Source organism: Amblyomma mixtum, chromosome 6 (assembly GCF_055824585.1).
Source record: "Amblyomma mixtum isolate Tamu chromosome 6, ASM5582458v1, whole genome shotgun sequence".
Lineage (NCBI taxonomy): Eukaryota > Metazoa > Arthropoda > Arachnida > Ixodida > Ixodidae > Amblyomma > Amblyomma mixtum.
In genome coordinates, this window is record NC_143017.1 from 118,707,303 (window position 1) to 118,733,149 (window position 25,847).

General features: G+C 45.0%; 1 protein-coding gene, 1 long non-coding RNA gene and 1 other non-coding gene across 3 annotated transcripts in view; 2 read left to right on the forward strand and 1 right to left on the reverse strand.

Annotated features, from left to right (window-relative positions):
* Positions 1 to 25,847, forward strand: part of LOC149340187 (uncharacterized) — a 48,702-nt gene that overhangs the window by 11,140 nt on the left and 11,715 nt on the right. The gene's annotated exons all lie outside the window — the stretch shown is intronic.
* On the reverse strand, positions 2,804 to 2,875 carry TRNAA-CGC (transfer RNA alanine (anticodon CGC)). Its single transcript has one exon. It is a non-coding gene; the product is annotated as a tRNA-Ala (tRNA).
* Positions 19,589 to 24,253, forward strand: LOC149340189 (uncharacterized). The gene is made up of 2 exons (XR_016283589.1): positions 19,589 to 19,998; positions 21,773 to 24,253. It is a non-coding gene; the product is annotated as an uncharacterized LOC149340189 (long non-coding RNA).

Consider the following 25,847-nt stretch of genomic DNA (forward strand, 5'->3'; position numbering starts at 1 on the left):
CACTTCAGGAAGGGCATGGTAGAATTTTTTTTTACTTTATCTTATTGTTTGTTTTTAGAAGTGATTTAAATATTTAGACTGCGGCGTCCTGCTTGGGAGCCAGCTACTTTTTATCCCGTTATGTTATGTCGTGAAGTCGCACTGAAAAAATAGTGTTGCACTAAGCTGCTTTACTTGAATCAAGAAGAAAAGTTCCTTGCCTAACAAACGAACTGATATACTTGTGGTAGTCAGACTAATAGCCTTTGTGCCGCAAGTGAGATGCAACATTCAATGAGAGCTCTTTTTGCGATACATAAGTCGCCGTTAGTAGATTGTGTGTACAGTTAGGCGTGCTTATATGGTCGATAAAATGCAATGAAAAGTTAAAAGTAGACCTCACTGTGCATTTCATTTTCAAGAATCACGTCTATACAAGGCCGGCTCCACGTAGTTGCTATAGTACAGTCAGGAAGCAGACTAATACGTCAAAGCTGTGTAGGCACACATTCAACGGACTCCGTGACCCGGAGTGTGGCAACTGTGATATACGCATCAGATGAAGAACGTGATCTTGACGTAAGACCACCCTGATACGTGCTGTATAAGCATAGGCGTTCTTGAATAGAGGTTCACTTTCATTCTATCCCTGGCTTCCTGCGTACGCGTCTCTGCCCGGTCACGATAGAACTGGTGACGAGGATGGAACTCGAACCCACGCGGGCAACTTCACCAGAGTGAAGGGTCAAAGAACGAACAAACCCTCAGGCGCTACCAACAAGACCGCCGCAAGACATATCAACAGTGGAAGGAAGAGGGAATCCGGAGCTTAACAAGACCGCGCCCTACCCAATCACTGATGAGGAGCCTACTCCTACGGGCAACCAGTCACGAAGCACCCGTGTGCGAAAGCCACCCGAGAGATACATAGTACACATCAGGAAGAGGAGTGAATAGAAAATGAAAATTCTTTTTTTCAGTAAGAAACGAGTAATGTGATATCTGTTATCAGTTCAAGCACATGGTCATGACATAGGCCGCCGTAATAAGGGCTAAATAAGCAGAGGTGGCCTTCAATAAAGGCTGACTTTCGACCCTGCTCTGGCTTCCTGCTTGCGTATCTTTCCCCGGCCATGTTAGAACAGTAAAGTTGAATGAATGAATGAATGAATGAATGAATGAATGAATGAATGAATGAATGAATGAATGAATGAATGAATTTTTCGGTACCGGTTTCTGTAACCAGTATAAAACAGCTAAAATGAAACAAAATAGAAATGAAGTAATTCGTTAATTAATTAGGGTTTTTTTAAAGTTACAGCGGTAGCAGCAAGCGGCAAGCCTTCGAGTCATACAAGAGAGAAATGTTGAAGGAGAAATTGTTTTAAGCCATCCGCGATGTGCCCATTATTTATCTGTCCGCGGCGCACGGCGCTGCCGCTAGGCCTCGGCACGTTTGTGCTTACGGTTCCTGTTGCAGTGAACCGAGCGCGGTTTGCTAGAGGCACTGTTAGCACCGATTTTCCATCTACATGAGCACTGGAATTTAATTTTTAATTTCATTTGGCAGCGCTCTTGCACTGTTGATTTCTTGTTACCCCGGTGTGCCGGCCCGTGCAGCCTTCAGACTACAACGAGAGGCTTTTCCGCCCTAAATGAAGTACCTATTCGCAACTTTAGCGGACGGTGTCGCCACCGCGCGCCCTCTTCCGGCACCGGAGAGATACCGGGGAGATCATACCGGCGAACGGCATCCGGTTTAGAGCGGCGTCTCCCGCCCAACTTCTGGCTACATCGTGCCGAAATACATGCGCTTTCGCTTTCGAAGCATGCAGGCAAAGCAACTATAGCCCTCCAGTGCTCCTAACTATAGTCGAGATAGCCAAATTTTGTAGAGCAACAGCACCGACATTAATCGCGTTTTAGATATTCTAATAACTGATATGGCTATTACTAACGGCCAGTTGCAAATGTTTAATTGCCATCAGACGCCAATCTGTAATAGTTAAAAAGTTAGGTATTAAAATTTAGTGTATCACTTTACTGTTTGTTTAGCATAATGCGCCTGCGTGATCACCTCCCTCTTCGAAAAGATCGGTTCTCCGATTGAAACATCGAGTCCAATATATATATATATATATATATGGGAAGGGGAATGAGGGGCTCGTTATAAATATGACAGAAGCCAACAGCCACAAAAACCAAGGGGCACAGGGGATTTTTTTTTATTAATTTATTTATTTTGTGGTGTTGATCAATTTAGAATATTACTGAATATGTTATCGCTTAAAGCTAATTGATTAGAAAAGCAGAAGAAAAAACAACTACATGCCGCCGGTGGGATCCGAACCCACGACCTCCGAATTACGCGTCCGGTGCTCTACCTCTGAGCTACGGCGACGGCTGTCAAATTTTCTGCTTTCGGGGGTATTTCTGTTTACAAGTAACCTAACCTTGAGAGTGTTCATCAGCGCCACCCACGTTCATAAGCGGCGGACGTAGAACGTCCGGAGTTACCGCAGGTGTGACGTAGAACGTCATCGAACGGAGAGGGTGGAAGCTGTGTGAGAACCCTCTTATGCTTCCTATGGCATCAAGGCTGCCGGAACCGAGGCCCTCGCTAAGCAATTAAGCAAACAAGGGAAGGGGAATGAGGGGCTCGTTATAAATATGACAGAAGCCAACAGCCACAAAAACCAAGGGGCACAGGGGATTTTTTTTTATTAATTTATTTATTTTGTGGTGTTGATCAATTTAGAATATTACTGAATATGTTATCGCTTAAAGCTAATTGATTAGAAAAGCAGAAGAAAAAACAACCACATGCCGCCGGTGGGATCCGAACCCACGACCTCCGAATTGCGCGTCCGGTGCTCTACCTCTGAGCTACGGCGACGGCTGTCAAATTTTCTGCTTTCGGGGGTATTTATGTTTACAAGTAACCTAACCTTGAGAGTGTTCATCAGCGCCACCCACGTTCATAAGCGGCGGACGTAGAACGTCCGGAGTTACCGCAGGTGTGACGTAGAACGTCCACCCTCTCCGTTCGATGACGTTCTATTCCACCCTCTCCGTTCGATGACGTTCTATTCCACCCTCTCCGTTCGATGACGTTCTATGATGCCATAGGAAGCATAAGAGGGTTCTCACACAGCTTCCACCCTCTCCGTTCGATGACGTTCTACGTCCCACCTGCGGTAACTCCGGACGTTCTACGTCCGCCGCTTATGAACGTGGGTGGCGCTGATGAACACTCTCAAGGTTAGGTTACTTGTAAACATAAATACCCCCGAAAGCAGAAAATTTGACAGCCGTCGCCGTAGCTCAGAGGTAGAGCACCGGACGCGTAATTCGGAGGTCGTGGGTTCGGATCCCACCGGCGGCATGTGGTTGTTTTTTCTTCTGCTTTTCTAATCAATTAGCTTTAAGCTATAACATATTCAGTAATATTCTAAATTGATGAACACCACAAAATAAATAAATTAATAAAAAAAAATCCCCTGTGCCCCTTGGTTTTTGTGGCTGTTGGCTTCTGTCATATATATATATATATATATATATATATATATATATATATATATATATTGGACTCGATGTTTCAATCGGAGAACCGATCTTTTCGAAGAGGAAGGTGATCACTAATTTTTAAAAAACTTTTTGCGGCATAGTAATATATATATATATATATATATATATATATATATATATATATATATATATATATATATATATATATATATATATATATATATATATATATATATTGTTACGTGCTTAGCACGCACGGGGGTTTATTCACAGAGGGGATCGGTCGGAGCAGGATGGAAGCAGGCAGCCTACCAGCGTCCCTCAGCTCTTTTTCTTCCTTTCTCCCTGCCGGTCAGTCCTTCATCTTCTGCTTCTTCCGTCGAGATTCTGTGGAAGCACGTGACATTTCCCTCCTCGCAGACGGAGCCCGTCGGGCGAGTTACGTAGACCGTCTGGGATGGAATCGCTTGAGACGGGCTACATGCACCACCTGAGACTGGCGTGACCGTCGACCACTAGCAGTTAGTCGTGATATAACGTAATTAACGTCACTTACGCACTCCAACACAACAAACGGTCCAGTGTAGTGGGACAGCAGTTTCTGACACAGACCACGCTTGCGTAGAGGGGTCCACAACCACACAATGTCACCAGGAACATAAGAAACTTCTTGGTGTTGGACGTCGTAGCGGTTCTTGGAACGCTCTTGAGAAGATAAAATTCGAACGCGGGCAAGCTGGCGAGCTTCTTCAGCTCTGCAGAGTGTGGTCGCAAGAGAAGGTTCGTCGTGGATGAAAAATGGTAGAATGGTGTCAAGGCCGCAGCGAGGTGAGCGAGCATAGAGCAGGTAAAAGGGGCTGTAGCCTGTTGTCTCATGTTGCGCTGTGTTGTATGCATGAGTAATGAACGGGAGGACGCCATCCCAGTCCTTATGATCTGCAGCGACGTACATAGCGAGCATGGTGGTGAGCGTCCGATTAGTGCGTTCTACCACCCCGTTCGTTTGGGGATGATATGGCGTGGAGTGGCGAAAACTGCAGCTGCTGAGGCGGAGAAGTTCTTCAACAACGTCCGCTGTAAATTGGCGTCCACGGTCGCTAATGAGAACTGCAGGAGGGCCGTGCCGAAGAATGACGAATCGAAGTAAGAAGTTAGATACTTCAGACGCAGTAGCAGCTGGTATCGCGGCTGTCTCACAATAACGGGTTAAGTGGTCTACGCACACAAGAATCCATCGATTTCCTTTCGAGGACCGTGGGAAAGGTCCAAGGAGGTCAATGCCAACTTGCTCAAACGGGGCTGTTGGAGGTGTGATTGGCCGCAGTTTGCCCGGTGGACTTGAAGTCGGCAGCTTAAAGCGCTGGCATTGCACACAGCTGGCTACATAGTGCTGGATGGTTGAACGTATGTTAGGCCAGTAAAATCGTTGTTGCGTGCGGTGGAGTGTGCGTGTCACTCCCAAGTGCCCAGACGTGGCGTCGTCGTGCATCATTTCAAGAACTGTGATGCGTAGGTTTTCGGGTACGACAAGAAGCATGCGTGCTCCTCCAGAAGCGAAATTCTTCTTATAAAGCAAACCGTCGCGAATGCAAAAAGTATTCTTTACAGAATCTTGAGCGGCATCAAACAAAGAGGTTAATGTTTGGTCTTTGCGTTGCTCAGTTCGGAAAACTTCAAGATCGGGGAAGGCTTGTGAAAGTGACGCCAAGTATTCATCAAAGTTGTCTGCGTCGTCATCAGTCGTTTGAAGCGGCAAGCGGGAAAGACAATCGGCATCTGAGTGTTTACGGCCGCTTTTATGCACCACAGTGAAATTAAATTCTTGTAGGCGCAAAGCCCATCGAGCAAGCCGGCCACAGGGGTCACGAAGACTCACTAGCCAGCAAAGCGAGTGGTGGTCGGTTACGACGGTGAAAGCATTCCCGTACAGATAGGAGCGGAAGCGCTGGACAGCGAAAACAACGGCGAGACATTCTTGCTCAGTAACCGTGTAATTTCTTTCGCTCTTACCCAATGAACGGCTGGCATATGCTACCACGTGCTGATCGTGACCATGGCGTTGTATAAGTACAGCGCCGATACCGATACCACTTGCATCAGTGTGCACTTCAATTGGTGCAGATGGGCAGAAGTGGCGTAGGATGGGGCCCGAGGTCAAAAGAAATTTCAGATGTCGGAAAGCTGCGTCACATTCGCTGGTCCAATGGAACGGTGCATCTTTATGCAGCAAACACGTGAGTGGGTAAGCGATGTCCGCAAACCTAGCTATAAAGCGTCGAAAGTACGAGCAGAGCCCTAAAAAACTCTGCAGCTCTTTCACTGATTGAGGCACCGTAAAACTTTTGACAGCTTCAATTTTCTTTGGATCTGGTCGAACACCTTCTTTATCAACTAAATGACCAAGAACAATTGTTTCGCGGTTCCCAAAATGACATTTCTTGGAATTGAGGATAAGGCCAGCTCGTTCCATGCAATCAAGCACAATATCCAGGCGGCTGTTGTGCTCACTAAACGTTTTGCCAAAAATTACAACGTCGTCCAAATAACATAAACAAATTTGCCACTTGAGGCCACGCAGGATTGTATCCATGAACCGCTCGAATGTTGCAGGTGCATTACATAATCCGAAAGGCATGACGTTAAACTCGTAAAGTCCGTCTGGTGTTATGAATGCCGTTTTTTCCCTATCTGCAGCGTGCATGGGGATTTGCCAGTAGCCGGATCTCAAATCAATAGAAGAAAAGTACGAAGCGGAGTGCAGACAATCAATTGCGTCATCTATACGTGGAAGCGGGTAGACGTCCTTCTTCGTGGCCGTATTTAAGCGACGGTAGTCAACACAGAACCTCCATGTGCCATCTTTTTTCTTAACAAGGATAACTGGAGCTGCCCAAGGACTGGAAGACTCTCGAATTATGCCTCGCTTTAGCATCTCTTGAACTTGGTCATCTATTAACTTACGTTCAGTGGCTGAGACTCGATAGGGTTTCTGGCGTATAGGAGGTGCGGAGCCGGTGTTGATCGTGTGATGAATACGACTGGTAGGCGGTGGTGTAGAATCGTCTTTGGCAAAGTCGAACACGAACACGTGCTTCAACTTTTTTTGGTAAACCTGAAGAGGACGTTGACGAGTGGCTGAAACACTACGAGCGGGTGAGCAAATACAATCGCTGGAACGCTGCTACTAAACTGGCTAACGTAGTGTTTTTCCTTGCCGCCACGGCCCTTGACTGGTTCGACAATCATGAGGATACACTGAGTTCATGGGCTACATTTACGACCGAGGTCAAGAAAAATTTTGGGGATGAATCGGCTAAGAAGAAGCGTGCGGAACAGACATTGCTTCACCGCGCGCAAGTACCCGGAGAAACTTGCACGGCATACATCGAAGCCATCTTAAAGTTATGCAAGCTAGTTAACTCCAGTATGCTTGAAGAAGATAAAGTCGGCCACCTTCTAAAAGGAATTGCGGAAGATGTTTACAATTTCCTGATTAGTAAAGAGAGCCTGAGCACCACCGCTGACGTTATAAAACATTGCAGAACATTTGAAGCTCTTAAGCTGCGTCGAATCACCCCTAAATTCGGAAGATTGGCCAATGTCACCTCTATAGCCAGTGTTGAAGCCTGTCCTCCAAATTCTATGGCTGATATGATTCGAGAGATTGTGCGCGAGGAATTGTCAAGATCCCGGGACACCTTCTGCCGCACAGAATATCCGCGGCACAGTTCTGCACCGGAGGACGATGTTGCCGCCCTGTCGACTCCGTGGGCTCAACCTAACGGCACTTTGCCCATGGAAGATCGGAACATTGCCCAACGTTATGGCCACCAGCCGACGGAAAGGAGGCCCACTTACCCAGAAGACGTGGTTCGTCAGCAGCGAGATCCTGGCTCCAGCCAACGTCGCGACTTTGTTCGCCAGGACTTTTATGGCGGTCGCTGGCGCTCTCAACCTTTGTGCTACCGGTGTGGTATTGCAGGGCATATCGCTAGATATTGCCGCCGTCGTTTCCCGACTTCTCAAGACTGCCAACCCCCGGCGCCTACTTACGGACAACTGCACACCGCGCAGCAGCGACCCCCAACGTCCGCTTGGGACCCGTACCGTCCGAGCACTTTGCGGAGTTCATCACCTGCATCTGACCGCAGTGTGACGCCGCCACCTCAGCGCCAACGGCGGTCACCTTCTCCTCGACGTCGTGCATCCCCTCCGCCTCCGGGAAACTAGGAGGCGCGGCCGATGGAGGTGAGGCCGCCGGCGAGTCGATGACGTCCAATATACCTCTGCCCGTGTTTATGTTGAAGAACAAACTGGAAGTGTTTATTGATGGTGTGAAAACAATGGCTCTTGTGGACACTGGTGCTACCGTATCCGTTATGAGTTTGAGGTTTAAGAACCGTTTAGGTAGGAAAGTGATGTTTAGTGGTGACCGTGCAGCGTTATTCCGTGGTGTCGGTGGTGAACCTTTGGTTCCACTTGGTGTGTGTGCTTCGGATGTTGTTATTGGTGGTCTAACGTTTAGAACAGAATTCGCAGTGCTACCACGGTCAACGCATGATGTGATTCTTGGGATTGATTTTCTGCAAGAGTGTGGTGCAACTTTAGACTGTCGTACGGGAGAAATTTCTTTGAATTCTTCACTACTTTCAGCTCTTGTGGATAACTCGACACCGGATTTTGGAGCATTTGCGGTGGAAGAAGACACTATTGTACCAGCTTTCTCCGCAGCATTCGTGCGGGTTTCCTCTGTTCACAATCAGTGCGAATCTTTTGAAGCTGTGGCAGAGCCTACGACACTCGCCTGCTCTAAGAAGAGTATCGTCGTGCCTCGTTGCGTCGTTCCCGTGGTGGGAGGCCGTACCGAGCTGTGGACAGTGAACCACTCTGAAGAGCCAGCTGTGTTGCCCCGGGGCCTCAAACTCGCCCGTTTCGAGGAAGGTGTGTCAGGTTCCGTCGCGACGTTAACCAACTCTGTCAGTGAGCAGCACGTGAAAAGAGATATGGAGACCCAAGTTAAGACTATGGTTAATCAGGCTCTTCCCACAACCGAGCGTCGCACTCTAGTGGAACTCCTTCTGAAGCACGTGACAATATATTTATATTTATATATATATATTACTATGCCGCAAAATAGTGTGACTTGCTCTACACAATAGCCTACCACATGAATTTGGTCGCGTCATCTTAGATTGCTCAGTCATATTTTAAAACCATTATATATATATATATATATATATATATATATATATATATATATATATATATATATATATATATATATTTTCTGTATCCGGCTTAATTGCATAATTAGTGAATGTTAATTTACCAACTCTGCGAGCAACGAAGTTGGGCAAAAACCTCAATTGAAAAGTTGTTGAACGAGCAGCAAAACATGCGGTTGAACAGTTTCTAGCTTTCTGTCCTTTACGTATTAGCTTTCTCCGCTCACTCCAGATGCCCGCGAATTAAAAGAAAATACCACATGACATGGCCGCTTCCACGCCGCGATTGCAATGCTCCCAGACATTCCGCGTACAAAAAACGAACGTAGCTTTTAACCGGGTGTGCTGTCGCTTAAAAGAGCACAGGACGGTGACGCAGGCATTCGCTGTGCATGATAATTTCGCTGAGAAGCGATACCGATTGGCCCATACAATCTCACTCTCGAACGTGTCCATTGTATGAGGACATTTTCTTAGTGCGAGCATACGACTGGACTTATTTATTTAATAATTTATTTATTTATTTATTCCTGAAATGCTCGTCAAGCTTCGAAATTCGGCTTAGCAATAGGAGCAAAAAACAAAAAAAACAACCTCCAGATTCTCGCTTGTCAGTGGGGCTGCCAACAGGCATGAGCTTGCTGCACAAGGATCCGGATTACCCACTGACGAGATGCTGACTCACTGCGCGTCTACTCTCTGCTGCGTTGCTGCCGCGTGCCAAGAGTGCCACAAGAGTAGGTCGTCCAACAAAATGTAGATCTTACTAAAATAGCCGATTCGTCCTTACCCGACTGCTTCAAGCCTTTCTGCGAGGAGTCCGACATTGGACATGTTTCAATTTCAATTTCAATTAGTTTTCTCATGTACACGTGGTGAGGGCCGAGGGAAAAAAGCCAGAAATTGTGGCTTGACGTGCCCCTCGGCCCCTACATAGTAGGGCAGCAGGTAACATATAAATGTTCCACACAAGTAGCATCCCAAAATGCAAACAATAGTTATCAAAAATGGTTTGGCGCATTATTAGAAAAGCATTATTAGAAGCAAACATACTCGATCTTGGTTTAGCTCGCCGACGCCCTGTGCTGGATGAGTAGAAATGGATGTGCGAGCGCTATACGAGTGCGCTGAGTTACCTGTGCCTCTGGTGTAGTCAGCGTGTCGAAATGGATGATCCGATAATGTCTACTTGCTCCATTTTTCTTTTCGCCGCCTTCAGCTCTTCTGCTGCACCTCTCCGCCACACTCAGACACGGCTTCGGATCTGGACAGCCTATCACCGCGTCCTCAGACTGGACGGCGGACCCTTTTGCTCTGGCGTGACACGTGCACAGGGATGCTTCTTGTCTCTGTCCGTCTGAGCCTCCTTCAAAAGCCGCCGTGCATATACGCAAAGTGCTGTCAGTGGTGGCGTACGGCGCCCCGAATTCCAAGAACCTTTCGTCCCGGCGGCCGAGATCCTTTCAGTAACCAAATCTCATCTGCGACTTGGGAGCTCTAAGTGGTGCTTCTGTGTCTTGTATGCACGGAGAGCTCTTTTGAGAGTCTCTTGCTGTTGCAGTGGCAAGCTGTTTGCCGAATCGAACAGTAAGCGACGGTAAGAAGAGTCTTCAAGGTGCACAATGTTTTAGTTAATTTTGGGAGCTGGCCGTAGGTGATTTCATGGGGCGTTGTTCCAGCCTAACATGGAGAGAAATGTTGGCTTTGCATACGTTGTCCATCAAAAGAAGGCGCTTGCATAAGTCCTTTTCACTTAGTTCAGTTATGGTTGAAGAAATATGGAGGTAATCAAGACAGGATGGTTTTATCGGATCGTAGAGCGACGGTTAAATTCACTGAACATTCCACTTATCTCATCTCTTGTGGACAAACAATGGGAACACAGGTAAGCACCAGGCGAATAAAAATGCTGCCATGTTGGCTTAGCATACGCTTACTGTGGCTACGAGAGCAGCGTCTCAGGGGTAAAAATAAGAGCATAAAAATATTGTACTTCCAGTGATGACTTACGCAAGTCACATTTGGGGGCCGCACACAAGAAAATATACTGAAATGTGTGGGGGTACAAAATAAGCCCTTGATGTTTGTTTTCAACAAGTATGCGAGAACTAAGTCACTGACTAACTTAGAAGTAAAGCTCGATTCATGACGCTGAAGCGGAAAAGGCAACTTAATAGTCTTCAGTTCTTTTTTCATGTTTTGAACGGTGATTATAAGGTCGATTTACAAAGATACATTACATTAAGGGTCCTTCTACCACCAGAACGAAACATTTGAAGCACATAACACCACTGAATTTTAAAACAGAATCTTTCAAAGACTTATTTTTGGTTCGAGGCATGGAACACCAATCCCGACCGCGGTGGTCGAATTTCGAGGGAGACGAAATTCTAGAGGCCCGTGTACTGTGCGGTGTCAGTGCACGTTAGAGAACCCCAGGTGGTCGAAATTTCCGGAGCCCTTCACTACGGTGTCCCTCATAGCCGGAGTCGCTTTGGGACGTTAGACAATTATAAACCATAAACCTCAACAAAGTATACCGTAGGGTGTGCTGATATACAAGCTTTTCAAAAGGCTCTTATAAAAGATTTGCAAATTATTAGAATTTTATTTTCTCATCATTTCACATATTGCTATTTTGGTTTTCTGTGTCGGTTGCTGTTACTCCATCCGTTTTAAATTGTTTTCAATTACTTCAACCAGTATTTTGAGTACTACGGTGACGTTCGCAATCTTGATATTTTTGGCAGGTGTGAATAAGGTTTTTCGCATTTTGATAGTGTCTTTTTGTTCTTATTGGTATGCAACGCACTGTTTAACCATGCGAAAAGCTTATGCACAGCTGCAGTGTCGCTTATTATTGTTTGTATTTTTTTAGATATACAGTATTGTGTGTTTTTACCGTGAATATTTTCAAAATTTTTACCGCCTCAACCGCTAGCTCGTTTGCGGTGAAACTGCACACAGCGCTTGCGTATTATGGTAACTATTGTATCATAGTAAGTTTTACAACGGTACTTACTTAGTTGAGCAGTGCATGATGCGAAAACGTAATTGTCTGCGCAGAGATCGGTGAACCAAAACCCGCAAACGCAGTTTTTTCGCTGAAGGGCGACAGTGGCGTTATCTGTTTCCTGCAGTGGAAAGCGTCACGACAAGGCGCCGAGGCGAACGTTGCAAGATGCGCGGACCCTTTGAATATGCCGTTTCGGCATTTGCGTCCGTTTCAACTGTAGCGCTTCCAACATTTTCGGCTAACTGTGCAGAAAAAAATATCATAACAACTGATTTAACGAGTCTTTACCATTCAAAGGATATTGTTTGCAACGCTCACCTCGGCGGTCGTGACGCTTTAAACTGCAGAAAAGAGATGGCGCCACTGTCGCCCTTCAGCGAAAAAACTGCGTTTGTGGGTTTTGGTTCACCGATCTCTGCGCAGACGACTACGTTTTCGCATCATGCGCGGCTCAACTAAGTAATACCCGTGCCACACGGACAGATTTAATGGCATTAAGTGCTTACTGCCTTAAGTTTTAATGGCATTCGTGCGGTGCCACACATATAAATTTAATGGCATTAGACTTACTGCCATTCGCGACCTACTGAGTTCGCCACAACTCATTCGCCCGCGCAATGCGTACTCTCGTTCGCATTCCACACGCAGAAAAGCATGCAGCTTTGTTAGTAACAACTTCCTATTGAGTATGAAATGGTTAATTTTTTACTTTCAGTCAGATGAGGCATCTATACCTCATTTTCGATGCGAAGAGCGCCATTTTAACCAGCCTTATAGACGGGTACTCTCGGCTTATGTGCTGACATGCGAGTTTATGGCTACTTTTTCGATTTGTAAAGCAGGAACAGCCGTATTTTCTGAAAAATCGTTTTTACATTGCATTTGAACAACATCCCGATATATTGTGGTCATTAGGAATGTTTATATTCAGATGAAACTTTTGACTACCTTGCAAGCGTTATCGTCATTGTCACTTTCGATAAATGTGGACGTGTAGCACCAACTCCGTAAATAATGGCATTAACAAACTTGAGGCCTTAAGCATTTACTGCCATTTCTTGTGCGCGTGTGGCACGGGTATAAGTACCGTTGTAAAACTTGCTGCGACACAAAAGTTACCATAATACGCAAGATTTGTGTGCAGTTTCACCGCAAGCGACCTAGCGGTTGAGGCGGGAAAAGTTTTGAAAATATTCCCGATAAAAACGCACAATACCGTATATAACGGCAACTTCAGCCTTGGCGTTCGCTAACAGTGTGAATAAATAAATAAGAATTCACATTTCATTCTTCATTGCAGGTGCAAAGGCATTTTGTTTTTGTTATTTTCAAAACCTCACACAACACTTGCCTGCTGTCGGTAGGCAGTGTGGGATGGTCAATTTTATTTTTTAATTGAGTCTCCCGCCTAACGAATGTACACTTCCGGTATCAGCAAGGACGAACGTACGCAGTTGCTCTGACATGAGTGGGTTGTACACAGGGACAGAGCTAATTTTATCCTGTCTATGCGGTGCAGTCTTGATTTGACGCCGCTAACGTAATTATATCTAGAAAGAAAACTAGATATATTAATTGTCCTAAATCCCCAAGGGGTTACGGGGGGGGGGGGGATTCTAAGATGTTTATTGCCATATTCGTCACCATGCATTTCAAAAATCTTCATGCTCATTTAATGTGCACCTTGAATGTAGCAGCGGCGGGAAGGCTCAGGTGGACAGATGGTGTTAGGAAGTTTCAGGACAGAATTAACTGTAGGCCAGAGGCCTTTTTCCTACACTGGACATAATCAGGCCGATGATGATGATGGTGGCGTTGATGATGTTCTCTGCCAGCCGCATTTTCTTCTCCGAGCGCGTGCGAATCAAGCACTCCGTTCTCGACTCTAGCGGGCGATATTTTACATAGCACCGACGATATACCTCCTTTGATGTGAAAATCCACCAGAACATTGCTCGACCGTCAGATCATTCGCGTGAACAGCAGGAGGTGCTAGGAATGAAGTCAGGTACCAGCAGGAGACCCTCGATTTTTTCCAATGTGCTCTGCTTCGCTTCTCTCCGGCTTGCTAGAGGAGGGACTCTCGGAATGGGTGCCAAACAGTCGCCTAGAGCAAGCCATACGTGGTAACTATACACTGTTGAACCACAGCGCGGGATCTGCGAGCTAAATAGCAGGCCCCGCATTTAAACCATCAGAAATCAGCTCGCGGCACGAAATTTAAAGTCCTCGCATACAAGTCTGGCCGCCTGTGACTACTTGCACAGCTGACTACAGCTCAGGACACTCGGGATGTTCCCGTACCAGCTTTTAAGCCACAGTGAACGGCGCTAACAGCCTTCGTTGGTGTTATATGTTCTCTGTACGATAGCCCGACCAGCCTCGTGAAAGGCGGAAAAAGCCGCACGCGAGCCGAGAACAAACGCAGCCAATTCGTCGATTGTGTGTATGGTCAGAGGCTGCTCTCCACGGCAAACTTTGCACTAATCATGAACAACAAAGCAGCACTAAGCATTGTACAACTTTATTTCATTGTTTACGTGCCCCCCCCCCCCCCCTTTCTCCCCGGTTACGGGGGAAGCCTCGCCTTTACGAGTAGAACGTGACAGCTTTCAATTTCACACAGTTCCGTTATTCCTAATTACAATACCTACAATTACTCAAGTACACTTCAGTACATATCTCTAAAACACTTCATTAAGTCAAAGACCACAACGAAGTGCACTAGGTCCACCTTGATTCAGCTTGAACCAACGAGCCTTCGTGGCTTATGCGGTTAGCGGGGCCGTCTCGCAGACCAAAGATCGCAGGAAGAACAAGAAGAATAGCAGCAAGAAGAACAATCAGAAGAATAAGAACAAGAAGACTTACGTCAGTCGACCGGAGAGTTCGCGTGGAAATCCACTCGAGCTTGAGGTCGCTCCCCGATCATAACAGGGTTCGCCTAACAAAATATGAGCAAGGTCCAAAGAATCAAAATAAGGAAGGATATAATAAAGAAATGCCAACAAAACACCTTGTTCTGACCTTCACCTGCAGCACACACCCGTATAGATGAGGTATGTGCTTTTGACATTCGAGAAGCAGCGCTTTGTAGATTGCGTAGTTGTTTCGGCGTTTAAAAAAGGGGCGCCTGCTTGGATTCACTGTCATCATCAGCAGACTACGCACGAAAGGAAAGGAGGGCGTTTGTAACGCAAAGGAAAAAAAATCATACTTTTTTACAGCCAAAGTCGAGGATGCATTCAATATGCGATCAAGTTTATTACGCATGTTAATATGGTACAGAGTACTATTTTGTGATTTGAGGGAAAAAATGTATACTATATATACGGTTGTACTTGTATTTTTTTCTTTTATTCACTTTCCATAAGCCCGCTCTGAGACGTACAGCTGACATCAAAAGGAAACCTCATATGGGTATTATATGTGTACTCACCAACATTTATATTTTCAGCACTGTTTGTATGACTAACTGGCAGCCTTTGGCAATTAATATGCTGTAAATATGTAAAACAAACTATACAGCCTTCTTCAACACCTTCAGGCTCTCGCTACTCCGTCTTCTGTCGCCCCGTTCCTGATCCGATCCTGTCCATGCAACTTTGGCCGCAACAGACCATTCTACATTTCCTCCTCGGTGAGATGCAGAAAATCAATTTCGGAGATTGCACCGCGGGCTCTGGGCGTAATGGGAGACGCGAATGCCCCAAAATGGCACAATGGTTGGAAGTTTAGATTCTTGAAATTTGTCACGCATCTCTAGGAGCAAGTTACCGCTAGCCATTTTTGACAACTTGAAACCGGGGCCCAAGGCATCTTTGATACATTTAGAGACTATAAATGGAGATAATTTTTTGCCTGGTTTTCGGCTTCTTCACTTTGTACTATGTGACATATGAGGAAGACTTATTTTGCTTTCTGGAGCGATACGGTCGCGTCAACTCGGTTCGCGTTTTTTTTTTTTTTTGCGTGCGGAATATTCTCAAACACAATATTAAAAAGGAAGAATCAGCAAGAAAACACCGATTAATAGAGAAGAACATAAAAAGGCGCGACTGAGTTGTGCTAGTCTGGCATCGCAAGAAACAGATCAAAGGTAAGATTGAAATTAGACAGATGAAAAATAAACCGAACAAGAAACATGAAACGGTGGCCGATTTGATTTGCGGTACTTTACAGTCTGCATTTTGAATTTCTTCTCTTTTATGACATTCGCGTGTCTTGTTTACGACCGAGTTAGTTCGCTCCATTGGCCAGGCTAATGCCCCACCAATCGCGAAAGACGACGACGAAGAAGAAGATCCCATGATGGAAGCCGCTCGCAAGGTCCGACGTGTCCGCCAGCCCTGCAAAACCAAGCTGTCTAGGCAGCTGGTGCGTGGTCTTCAGGCACTTGGCAGCTGCGAGGAACTCGTACGCGTCCACGCCCCGAGGCTTGAGTTAGACGCGCCGAGAAAACTACCAGGCAAGCGCGGTCTTGATGTAGCGCTCGAATCCTCCGATTTGCCGACGCAGAAGAAGACCCGCAAGCCTAGTCAGAAGGCGGCAAATACCTCAACGAGCGAACGCAGTTCTTCCTGGTCGTCGACGCCATCTGCTTGGACAAAACCAACAACAACGAGGTCCGAAACGTCCGCATTGAGGAGCGCCTATCCGAACCCGCAATGTTGTGGAAGCCTGAGTGGAAAATGCCGCCAGCTCAGCGTTGTACGCGTCGCCCTTCCAAAGCAAAGCGAAGAACAAACGGAGTCCGAGGATGATCCGGAAGGACAACTCGGAGTCGACCATCGGAGCGACGAGACAGCCGAGACAAGCGTCGTGAACCATTCGGAGAGGCCACGTGGTGCCAAGGAAGCGAGCGGGAAGATATCTGGCAGCGCCTCTATGGGCAAGGATCTTGAAGCCACCGCACCGGGCACGCCGGATAAGGACCGCGGGAGGGAGGACGTGGGGCGTAATTCCGGCCACTCGAGGAGAGCACTGTCCACGCTTAGCCGACGCCCCGCAATTGTCGTCCAATCAACGCGCGATGCTACCAAGGCAAAGAAGGCGATAGACTTCACCGCATCGAAGCTGTTCAGAAAAAGAAGTCGTAAGTCACGCTTTGCAACACTTAGGTTTCTATGAAGCACAGAGAGCTAGGCGAGAAGATTGCATGAAATGGGTCTCTGCAGGAACGCCTGTGAAAGGGAATCAGCATTTTAACCTGACCTTGTAGTATTAGGGTCCACGGTGCAAATGTCATGCGTTATGCATGCTGGAGATCAGCCCACAACGAGGTCAACAGGACATACCCCCCCCCCCCCCCCCTGTATCAGATAATTCCTGCTTTAAAAAATCATGCCTGTATTGGCAAAGTACTCACAAGTAAAAAAGGAAAAAAAGAAAACCAATATGGGGTGTGGAGGACTGTGCTAATAGAAAAGGCACAAATGAAGAAGACAGGATACCCTTACAAAAATGGATGTCGAGTTTCTTTTGAACATGTATGGAGAGCCTAATGATTCTAAAGGATCTCTATAGAAACTCGCTGTCTATCGAGTCAGCTCATTAAGTAGTCTATTTACTCTTTAACGAGACCTAACTATAAGATTTTGCTCTGTATGCAGTCAACAGAGATTCTTTAGAATTGGTTCTATAAGAGTTCATAATGAGTCAAATTTTATAGTATTTCTTTCGTGCCCTCACTATATGAACTCGCTCCGTTCGCAGTCAAAACAAATTCAATAGAATTTCCTCCGTAAGACTTTATAATGAGTCGAATTTTATAGATCGTGTTTTGTGCCTTCGCTATATGAACTCGCTCCGTTCACAGTCAAAACAAATTCAATAGAATTTCCTCAGTAAGACATCATAATGAGCCAAATTTTATAGAACTTCTTTCGTGCCTTCACTATATGAAGTCGCACCGTTCGCGTTCAAAACAAATTCAATAGAATTTCCTCCGTAAGACTTTATAATGAGTCGAATTTTATAGATCTTGTTTTGTGCCTTCGCTATATGAACTCGCTCCTTTCGCAGTCAAAACAAATTAAATAGAATTTCCTCCGTAAGACTTTATAATGAGTCGAATTTTATAGATCTTGTTTTGTGCCTTCGCTATATGAACTCGCTCCTTTCGCAGTCAAAACAAATTAAATAGAATTTCCTCCGTAAGACTTTATAATGAGTCCAATTTTACAGAGCTTGTTTTGTGCCTTCGCTATATGAACTCGCTTCGTTGGCAGTCAAAATAACTTCTATAGAAATGGCTTGGTATCGCTTCAAAATGAGTCAAATTTTTTAGAGCTTGTTTCGTGCCTTCGCTAAATGAATTCGTTCCTTTCGCAGTCAAAACAGAATCTGTTGCATTCTCTTCGTAAGACTTCTTAAGCCAAATTTTATAGATATTGTTCGCAGTTTTCACTATATCAATTCGCTCTAAAAGGCGGTAAAACTTTAAATCAAACTGCACATCAGCAAGCTAGAAATAATTCAACGCAAGCATATAACATTAAATTTTCGAAAGGCACCTCTGAATCGACGACCGATCTCAAGAAAAATTTGGCAGAACACAGCGGCAGCACCTCTGAATCGACGACCGATCTCAAGAAAAATTTGGCAGAACACAGCGGCAATGTATTCGTTTGCTTTCTTGAGTAAAAAAACAACCTCACCGCCGTTACGATCACTCGAAATCTCCAGAAACTGGATCAACAAAGCGTACAAATACCTGTAACGAATATTTTTTTCCTCATTGAAAGACAAAATACGATCAGCTCTCACTACTGACTAATGAGCATGAATAGGAGTAGCCTTGTACATCGTTGTCATTGCATTCGCCTTTTTTCGAGTTCTTGTTGATTTGTGTCTGCACCAGTTGTTTCCTTTTTTTTGGCGAAAAAATGGGCCTTCTTCCCGTAGCGTCCTGTCTATAGCATAAACGCTGCGCACGTGCTCTACCACGAGCAATGTTTGCCGACCAAGCACACGACGCACTGTGCGACAGTAATTCGGTGCAGTATTAGCAGAACCTCTCCAAAACTTCGTAAGTCACCTTTCCAGCATCGCAAAAACACTTTTACCATGGCGTTGCGGCTCGCGAGGGTCGGGAGTTGGGTGCAGCACTGAGGCCTGGCAAAGCTGCGTTTCACCGTTCCGTCGCGACTGCAGCGTGGTGACGGTTCATTTGACGGCTTGACAGAGTTGCGCCTAATTCCTTTATCGCCGCAACAACACAAGGCAGAAGCGTGCACAAGAGGCGCGCGACATTTTTCGGACAATATATTTCTCCAGCGCTGCACCCGATTTCTGCCACCCCCCCCCCCCTCTTAAAAAAAATGACCTCAATGGTAAAGACCCCTTCCGCTGTAAAGAGAGGCTGACTTCGCGAGTTTTGCAAAAGAGTAAACCTGTAGTTGAGACGGGCAGCCGCTACAGTAAACAGGCCCATTATTAAGATTATGTTCCTAACGTGCTTTTTTTTTTATCTTCGCTAGTATCTGTAGACATAAATTAATAAATATCGTTGGTTTTAAGCGCTTCCCACATTTTGCAACAGACCAGCTATCAGGCCTACAATTCAACTTCACTGTGTGACGAAAATTCCTTTACCATGCTGGCATGGCCCCACCTTGAGTATTTAGTCGTTAGGTGCATATTAACTATATGTTACGTGCAATGCTGGCTTTTCTAGTCCGAGCAGATGTGCGCGCGCTTCATGCGGACGCCTACCGCGCAGTCTAATAGTCGATCCTCGACTCAAGGACGCTGAACCAGGCGTTGCCTTCTCAAGGGAGGGAGATGCGTCTAGAACCACGTTGGTAGAAATGCCATCACTTCTAATTATGAGTCCTGCCACACAGAATGAATTTCGCACCACAGAGTTACCGGCTCTCCCAAGGAAACAGAAACCGAAACTCCGACCACGAGCAGCGGCAAAAAATAAAAAAAAGTCACACCGAAGCCAATCCAGTCCAATCCCAAAGTCGTCAGCAGCGGCGCCATTTTCCTTTTGTTGCCGGCCGGCCGGGTGGCGTTTCGGGCGTAGTTTTTTTTTGTTGCTGTTGCGCCTTGTGTGGTGTTTTCGTGCTGTGGTTTTCGAATGTGCTACAAAACTAGTGCGTGACCTGCGCGCTTCGAAAGACCTTCTGAAGCACCTGAAGTTCTTCTCAAGATATTGGACGTCGTATTGCGCCCTGCACCACGCCGTGACAATGCCGGCATCAACGTGGAAGAACGAACGACCTTGTGTGATTGCTTACGAATGTGAGTACAGTTCTTGAAATTATCTGCCAAAATGTTGTACTGGGGTGCGTGAAGTGCTGTAAAATCTGCTGGGTGTTGTCTGACAACTTCTTCGGAGTGCAGTAGAAGTTTGAGTTCGATGCAACGGCTTCCGCAAGTGCGCTGTTTGCACGTGACCGCGAACCTGTCACACAGCCACGGAAACCGTCGCTTCGCGCCTATAACTTCCTCTCCGCAGCGACGAAGTTGTGACATGGAGTACAGTTGCATGTTTTTACTCTCATGATATCGTTGTGCTCATTATTGCGATGATTGGGACCAACGAGCGGAAAGCACTGTGTTGGAACGACGTATGCTTCTCAGTGGCAGTAGTTCCCGGCGTTTAGTTTTTTCGTGCTTGTATGTGTGCGTGTGTACAGGGTATAATTCCAAGCTGAACAAAACATGGTCTGCCGAGTCCACGTTACAAATGCTCACAGTACTCAGGCCGTTCAGTGCCTAGAAGTGGAATGACGATGTAGCTACAACCGACTAGAGTTGCGCACGTCAAATGCAAGAGGAATGTTGCGGATGAGTTTCGCCGCGAAAATAACTTTTGGTAATCTCTTTCCGGCGTTATTCGCTCATAGAGAGTGTTTGTGGGCACTGACTTTGGTTTTTTTTTTTGGCATTTCAAGCATACTTCGTACTGGTGAATTGCACAGTTACGGCTGTACCATCGCAAACTGCGCATGATGTTTTCGACTATGCTTTGAAATAATTTTATTTCGAAGGAATTTATGGTGACGCATGCGGTTTCTCCAGAGTTTATCAAAGAGAGAAGTACTGAGACTTGGATTTGGCCGAGATGTTCCCACTTGCACCGTAGTGTCATGCCGTAAAAAGCTTATTATTTTATATTGTGTTTTGTTATGTCTGTGGTATTGGTGCTGATTCATTTGCCTGGCTGTAATCTCACTGCTTTTCTGCAGCAACTGGAATATAGCTTTATTGATCTCGCTACCAGAGTGCTAGAGATATCGTGTTTTTAATTTATGTAACTGAATGGAGTCATTTATATGGATGCAATGGATTATACTGGCTAGCAGTTTAAAATAGTTATGTGACATTGTTAACGCACTTAATATCTTTCTACAACTATTTCAGCAGTGTCAATCCAGCATTAGTGGAGCAGGGAAGTGAAAAGTTTTCTAAATGCAGCAGGATCAGAATCCATCCCTTTGCTTAACGAGGGGGTCGTCGGCATCACCATCTTGTCAGATGTTTAGTGAGTGCAATTACTGTGTTTGAGTAGCCATTCCCAGAGACTCAGATGTAGACGCTTTGTGCTGCCTGTGAGCTACTGAGGTTGAGTTACAGCTGTTCTCAGTTTTCACTGCACCTAATTTACTTACTGCAATTAATCAGTCACTTGTAAAACACAGAAGACAGGTGAATTAGTTCTCTAAAAAAAGTGATTGTGATTGTCACTGCATTATAGTGGCAATAAATATGTATTAGATGAATACTGTTACAGGCTAATGTAATGGTTATTCATTCTTATGAAATGTTCTAGTCTGGCAGCAGTATCAGTCACAGCTGGGTGGTGTTTATAGTTCTTTTCGAAGTGTACATGCCATTTATTTTGAAATCATATACTTTCTGTATTGTGCTGTTAGTACTCTTCAAAGCTAGATCACTAGAGTACTACTGCTTGTAGATTCTGATCTGATTGATGCTTTTGTTTGCATTAGTGTGAAAGCAGTTGTGTGCTAGGTCTCACTGACTGATTTTTTTTTCTTTGGCCTATACGCAGACATCTGGGTACTTCAGACTGGCAAGCATGGGTGGTGCCTACCTGACACCTCCTCGTCTCTGCACAGACAACAATGATGCACCTAATAATCTACCGGCCATGTCACATCATTGGCTTACTGCAAGTGATCAGCACAGTTTATGAATGGAAATGCTGGTATCTATGCAATTGAATTATTGTACTGTGGGATATGCACAATGAAGATCACATCCAAAGAATAGATGGAAGTGCCGATATGAACCAACAGTGCCTCCTTTTGACCAATTTTTATTTTCAGAATAATGCACTCAATTAAAAGATATGAATTCTAAGCTAAATATGTCTATACCAGCATAGTTAGGAAGTCAGATCTTGTATCAAGCATTTGCATATTTTAAATGTGTGCTTTCAGTTGGTTGTTAATATCCCAGCACATTTATCCTCCTTACTATTTACTACAAAGGAATGAAATAGATTGGTTTTCGAAATATTTGTTTTGTTTCTCCTCTAAACCGAATACAGCTTTTCTTCTCATTTTTCTTTTTGTTCAGTTCACTTGATTACTGCAGCATATCATAGCTTTCTTTAGCAGTGAATTTTGCAGCCTGCTTATGATGGTCTCTTAGATTGTTGGGCAAGCTGACCATTGTGAATCCAGGCAACACTTAAACTCAGCTCAGGAAAGCATATGCATAGGTACAGTATTAGTTGCCTGTGGACAGCAGCAGTTGAGTGAAGAAAGGGGGCTGTAACAGATGACATTCACAGCTTATGTTGTCACCTAACAAGGATTATTGAGCAGCCAACTGTCAAGCATCCTATTCTGGCCGCCCTGTATTCCCTATGGTTGGATCAATTTGTACAGTCAGGCCGGAATGAAACGCGAACAGAGCATGTCAAGAAAAGAAGATATTTTACCTGCCTACTTTCAGCTGAAGTGTACAGCTAGCCTGATTCATGTGCCTGGGCAAAGGGCCTACTGAAATGCATAATCGAAAATAGGTTGTAAAGAAATATCTCGCTGCAAAGCAGAAATGTATGACATATGCGTGTTCGCGTTTCATTCCGGCCTGACTGTACATGTGAAGCAATGTAGGAAAACACAAGTTACATATATGTAATGAAAGAAACCAGTTCTTTTGTTGGCACAGTCAGAGATTTGATGTACAGCTTTTTTGTGGTTAATAGCGAGTAGTGCAAACCAGTCTGAATTAAAATGCCAACAAAGGCGCGTCCTTGTAGCAAACGGTAATATGCAGGATGGCTATCTGATTCATTATTGCTCAGTATCAGACATAAAGTACTCCTTGAAATTTGCATCCTCATGGGATGATTTTTAGTCATGTAGAGTAGAAATGAATAATGTACTTTGTTTTGTCATTCTTGTACTTCGCGTCTTGCTTGAATTAAGAATTTATTCCTGCTCAAAGGAGCACAGACACCTAACTTTTGGGTGCATGTTTTCTGCTTTGTAATGATTCGTAAGGCATGGATTATTATGTGGTATTCTAGTATGCCCGCTAAATAATTTACAGTTCAATTTCTTTCTCATGCTGTTTCGGTTTCAACAGCCGAACGATCACTGTGACATCAAAGTGTGCTTACAGGTCTAGGAGACATGAAGAAACTGATATAATCACTGCTTTGTCCTTTTAATTTGCTACAATGCTAAAGCCAAGCAGTCTCAACAGCCGGAATGACAACAAATGAATAAGCAGCAATTTGCTGTTTTTTCATGCCTCATGTGACCTATAAGGGCACGTTAACGTTACAGTCGTTGTTCGGATGTTGAAACCGTAACAGCATGAGAGAAAAATTCAATTATAAATTATTTATAGTTTGCAGCTGAATACCACCCGGTGATCCATGCGTAGTAGTGTCTTCCACATTACTGTGGAGAAGAAAGCATGCCACCAAAATTAGGTGCGTGTACTGTTTTAACAAGAGGCAGTTTAATTCTGGAAAGTAGATCTCACGTGTCCTCTTCAAAACAATTGTGACTCCATCATGTTCACTCTGCTGTGCACGCAATCCTTGGGACAGCTGTAAATGATATCCTTTCAGAATACTACATAAGGTATACAGTGCTTTCTAACTTTTAATTCTCACAGAATGAACATGCAGCTAGCCTTTTGCTGTGGCTCCGACTAGCATTGTGTACCTTATGTAGGGCATAAGTGAATAAAATTAAGGCAGACATATACTCAGAGCTGTTGAAGGTAGAAGGATAGGCAGTATTTGTTTGAGTCGCTACTCCACTGTTTTTTCGTGAAAACATACTCTCTTTGAGGTGTGTTCTTCGTTGCACATGTGGCGCAGAAAATGAATCTAAAATTACTTGATTGTCTCAAAATAAAATGTGCTCGTACTGTTCGTGTGCCATGTCTCCTATCAGTTTCATCATAAATGCTACTAATTACTAAGGCTCGCCAGGAGCTGCAAACGTTCAATTCCATAAGCTGCTGTAAAAGTTCCTAAGTGAAATAAAGTTAGTTGATTGTATGTCGTGTGCTGTTGCTCTGTATGATTTCTTGCATGCTTACAGCAATCAGTGGTTACATCATTTATGTTACATTGTACATGCTGGGCTTCTATAGGAATGTGGTGGCCAATTAGTTATTGGAACTCATTACTCAGATCTTATACAGTGTCAAAAGCATCACATTGCAATGAAATAAATGCATTCCAATGGATTTACGTAAAATTCATATAACTAGTTTCAAAAGAAAGTTGTTACAGTATTTCTTTTAAAGGATGTTAGCCATGTTCCTATAACAATGCGGTGGCCAATTAGTTATTGAAACACTGTACCCAAATTCTATACAAATTCAAAAGCAGCACATTACAATGAAATGAGTACACTCAAAAGAATTTCTAAACAATTTCTCAAGGAGTTTCTAAAGCAAGTGATTACAGAATTTCTTTTAAAGGACATTAGCCACATTTCTATAGCAATGCGGTGGCCAATTAGTTATTGAAACACTGTAGCCAAATTCTATTCAGATTCAAAAGCAGCACATTACAATGAAATGAGTGCGCTCAAAAGGGTTTCTAAAGAGACTCCTCAAGGAGTTTCTAAAGCAACTCATTACAGTTTTTCTTTTAAAGGACGTTAGCCGTGTTCCTATAACAATGCGGTGGCCAATTAGTTATTGAAACTCTGGACAAAAATTCCATACAGATCTAAAAGAAACTCATTACATTTTAATGAGTAAGTTTGAAAGACTTTCTAAAGAATCACAAAAGCAATTTTTGTAAGGGTATAAGCAGCCTTAAAGGGCCACTGACCAGGGTCCGGACATTTCTGAAAAACAAGCCCACTGCATAGATGAGGCATCGAAGATAACCTCTGCAAAATACTAGAGCCATGCGCGCCCCGAAAAGCTGCGAAAATTCAAATCAAAGCCAGTTCGTTCTTTCCTTCCTTCAAAAACGGGCCCGGCCCACTACTCTGCACCCCGCTGACGTCAAGGGGGGCTACTTTCGCTAAAGGCACTCCATTGGTGCATCGTTCTTACTGACGGGAGAAGGTTGGGCGTAGCCTTGGCGTCGCGTCGTCTGCACAACGCTTTCCGCAGCGCCTTCTGTTCTGGCTCATGCCTACAAACCCGCATGAAGGAACAAAAAAAAAAAAAAACTGCGGAGGGAGCGTGCGGCGACAGCCTTGAACCCTAGCCATAAAAAGTAAAAAAACAGTAAAACTGAGGGAGTTGGCTCGCCCCCCCCCCCTCCCCCCCCCCCGCCGTGATCCCGTCACGAGACGCTCTGCGTGCGCGCTCCCTTCTCAGTTTCTTTTCTTCTATGCGAGCCCCCCAAAACAAGGTTTTAATTAGTAGTGCAGCAGAGCCTTTCCCTCGCTCGCCCACTTTACCGCTCCGCACACATACCGCTTATCTTTCGTGCATCTTGCGTACGCCTTGACTCCAATGAATGACATATGCTTTGGAGCGGAGAAAAGACACAAACACACAGAACACAAACACGCATGGAGAAAAGCAAACGGGCGGTTGCCGGGTCCGCGCTTCGCCGTGTGTTTCGAACACAACCGACTTCCGCCCCTCCGCTCGTGAAACGGTGGGGACGCCTAAAAGAAAAT